Raw genomic sequence first — 4040 nt, 5'->3', positions numbered from 1 at the left:
TTTTCAAAGTCAATGCTGAAATTGAATTAATCTGAAGAAAGAGACAAACATAATTGTGAGCTGCAGTCTTAATAAGGAAAAGTTTTGATTTGACAGATGGTCCAGATATGTTTTCTCTTGTCACAGCTGAATTATTTTTGCATGAAACAGAGTTCAAAGTTTCTAAGTTAGACAAGGATTTATAGCCCCCATTTAACCCTAATGCTATTGTTACATGAGAACAGAGAAGCTGCATTTTGCTGTAGATAACACATGGGCCAAGCCTGAACCACCCATTTCTTGCTTGAACTAAATTGAACCTGCACCATTAGTGCATTTTCAAACTGTTTGTTTGTGTGTATGTGCATTAACACACACACACACAAGATAGCTGCAGACATTCACTTAGAAGAGAAGTGAAACAGGGTGAGATGTGGCAACAAAGGACAAACTGCAAGCATTTAGAACTCATGCTATAATTTTGTAAAATGAAAGCAAGCACTTGCCATTAAAATGTCAGTGAGGCAGAATGGAATCAAGAGAAAATGTATGATGAAAGAGGACATCACATCTGCTCTGCCTGCCTGTACATGGGGCAAAAGAGAAACTTCAAATTTTCCCAGCAGCAAACAAACAAACATAGTTGCAATTATTTATAAATGTCTGTAACTATCTACAGCAGGGATACACAACCCATAATCTGTATGTGGCTCCACAGCACTTGTTGAGTCCCCCCCCCCTCAAATCTGATGCTGCCATTCAGAATTGATAAGGAAATAAGAAAAAAACTCAACCACCTCTGCCATCTTTCATTTTTGGCTTCTCTCATATTTCTGATAACCACAGGAGATGATGAGTATAGTGAAGATGATGATAATTTACATTTTACATTTTTACTCAGACAATAGACTGTTCCTTCCTCCTTTTCTGCTGTTGTAGCTCCTATTTCTCTGTTACTCTCTTTACTGATTGCTGAACATCATCCTTTCCCCCTTTCTGCTGCCAATTACACTGATCATTTCTATGGAATTCTGCAAGAAAGCAAGAGAGATACAATCCCCTAGTGGTGGTTGCCATAGTTTCTTTTATGACAGTGCTACTCAAAGTGATGTTCCACAGTTTATGTTGCTACATCAGCCATAACCAACTGGTCCTTGGGGAGATTTTTTGAAACAATTGTATCCAAATAGAAAAATGGCACTGGTCCCTGGCACAATGTTGGACTTCCACATCAGATAGTTTTAGAAGCAATATTCTATAAGGTGATCTTGTTACCATCCTCAGAATGATTGACCATAATGGGTATTGGACCATAGGTGTGAGAGCCATTGGCATTTCTACAATAAAAGATGGTCTTATGGCAACTCCCGGAATGTCATCATCCTGGCTGTTGCTATATGGCTATGGATATCCCAAGTATGGCTATAAGTAGGGCTACTGATATTCCTCTTGCCATCGTTGCTGTGTGATCAGTAGTAAGTCCAATTTCTTGAATGTGAGGGAAAGGAAATGAGGCACAGAAAAAAGACATAAGAATCATGAAGAATAAAGGGGGAGCAAGTGAGACATACGAACTCAAAATATATCAGTTGCACTACAAGTAAATGAATGGACACAAAAATGAAATTATCTGAGCAAGGTGGGAATTGGAGCTTAGAAAATTAGAAAACAATGGTGGAACCACCACAATTCAAGACTCAGATGTGTCCAATTAAAAGCTGGATTTGGGTTCTATCACATGAGGTTGCTAAAGCGGGATGGCGTTATGTAAGAGCTTGTTGATGGGGCTAACCACATGACATCGTGGCTGTCCTGTGGTCACATTGCACTTGAATTATGATTGGATCATCTCTTTTTGTTGATAAAAATGAATCCATTATTTCTGTTCTACAATTCTTCCCCATGTGATAATTTCCTCTTGCTGCAGTCCGAATATTAGGTCTTGCGGGAATAGTGAAAATGTGTGACTGTGCAGTTGTGGTAAAATAGAAGCAGAGGAGAAAAAAACAGTATACATGTGCTGGGTGGGGCAAACAGGTAGGAAGAGCCCAGGGCAGAAGACTGATCATGGGAATTCACATCAACATGCAAAAGCTGTGAAAGAGATTGTTCCAATAACCTTATGCTTTTCTTTTCTTAAACAACACAATTGCAAGGGGTTAACAGGTTGATGTGATAAAGTTCTTTAAGTTTGTTGATGCAGTGTCCCCTTATATTCCTAGTTCTTCTCATTTCCCAATTAAGACTAAGTATCGAGGAGATTAAAATACCATAGTTTTAGTTCTGCTTTAAAAAAATACTAGGAGTAGTTATAATCAGATCAAGTGAGTACCATGTTTGACTGTCTCTGGATCATGAGTTTTATAGTCTCAATTGATGCAAGCATGCACATGCACACATATCAACCAAACATCCCCTTTTTCCTTCTTACTATCTATCTATAATTTTCCTTGTCTCAGAACTTCTCACCTCTACTCCACCGCCTCTGCTCTTTTTGTTCATAAACATCATTTTGTTTTCCCTTTTGTTCCTTGCAAAACATTTCCTTGCTCTCCCTCTTCCCCCTTCCATTCTCTTGAGGACAACCTGGCCCCTCTCCTGACCTTCTACACCAGGCTTAAGCAAATTGTTTTTCAAATTTTTGTTCAACAAGTTCAACATTTTTGTTCAACAAGTTTCCGCAGATCAGGATGTGTGAAGCACAAAAAAAAAATGGTAATAAGGCTAAGATCAATCAATTAATCTATAGCAAAAAGAAGAAAAAATAAAAAAAATATTAAGACTTATCTGAGGCTGTAGTTCTTTTCTTCTTACCACCAAATAATTACATTATCCCTCCACCTCTGATTAAAGAAGCAGGGCTTATAGACTTTCACAAATATTTAGAACTGTAAGCCAATACTACTTTGTTCATCTGTTTCTAAGAAGCCAAGACAAAAAGAAAGCATTGCACAATAAGGAACAAATTCAAAACAAAAGCAAAAAAGTGAAAAATAATGAGCAGCTTATATTGTAAACAATTTAAACACTTCAGATTCTGACAGATTCTCATGGGAATAGGTTTCACTTTCTCTAACATCCTGAAAGCTCCCAGAAGACTCACTAACACACCTCTCCGTGCAACTTCCATCCCCCCAAATCCCCTCCTGAGACCCCACAGAATCCCCTTCCTCATACTCTGAAGCATTGGATTCTTCACAAACCACAACAGTAGGCCTGCTGGAAGTCTTAAGTTGTGGCTTAAATTCTGACAGCTAATTTAGCTATCAGATTCCTTTCAGCAGGTTATTCCACAGTCTTGGGCCAGCTGGTGAAAAAGTCCTCTGCCTGACAGTTGCCAGTCGGATTCTGGCTGCTTGGAGTAAATGTTCCCCAAAGGAACGACGTGTCCAGGGCAAATTGTATGAGAAAAGGCAATCCTGTAGGCAACCTGGGCCCAAACCATGTCAGTCTTTAAAGGGCAAAACCAACACTTGGTACTTTGCCTGGACTCTAATTAGCAACCAGTGGAGTGATTTTAATATAATGTAATATGCTCACTCTTGATGTTCCTGTAACCAATCGGGCTGCCATGTTTTGAACTAATTGGAGTTTCTGAACTTGATACAGAGATAGCCCAATATAAAACACATTGCAAAAGTCCAAACTTGAGGTTACCAGCAAATGCACTACAATCTTTAGACACCCCGATTCTAGCAAAGGGCACAGCTGGCATATCAGCCGAAGCTGATAATAAGCACTCTTGACTGTTGCATCTACTTGGGCTGACAGGTGGAGAGGCAGATTCAGGTACACTCCCAAGCTGTGAACACAATCTTTAAGGGGGAGTGTAACCCTATTCAGAATTGGTTGACACACCTCCATCCTGAGGTTAAGACTCTTAATGGCAAGTACTTCTGTCTTGTCTGTGTTCAATTTCAATTTGCTTTTCTCCACCCAGTCCATTACCTCCTCCAGGCATTCATTTAGAGGAGACACAATAACCTTAGATAAAGTTGTTTTTGAAGGAATGGAGAAATATATCTAAGCTGATGAAGCCAGTCCAAAAAGATCCCACAATC

The 4040-nt window shown here is 39.3% G+C and overlaps 1 long non-coding RNA gene across 1 annotated transcript; it reads right to left on the bottom strand.

The window, feature by feature from the left end:
* Nucleotides 1-439: 439 nt before the first annotated feature.
* Nucleotides 440-1180, bottom strand: LOC134295871 (uncharacterized). Its single transcript, XR_010002448.1, has 2 exons — nt 777-1180; nt 440-563 (listed from the first exon to the last, which is right to left on the bottom strand). It is a non-coding gene; the product is annotated as an uncharacterized LOC134295871 (long non-coding RNA).
* Nucleotides 1181-4040: the final 2860 nt, after the last annotated feature.

The sequence above is a fragment of the Anolis carolinensis genome, chromosome 2, assembly GCF_035594765.1.
Source record: "Anolis carolinensis isolate JA03-04 chromosome 2, rAnoCar3.1.pri, whole genome shotgun sequence".
NCBI classification, from domain to species: Eukaryota; Metazoa; Chordata; class Lepidosauria; order Squamata; family Dactyloidae; genus Anolis; species Anolis carolinensis.
This window is presented reverse-complemented; position numbering and strand designations above follow the sequence as displayed.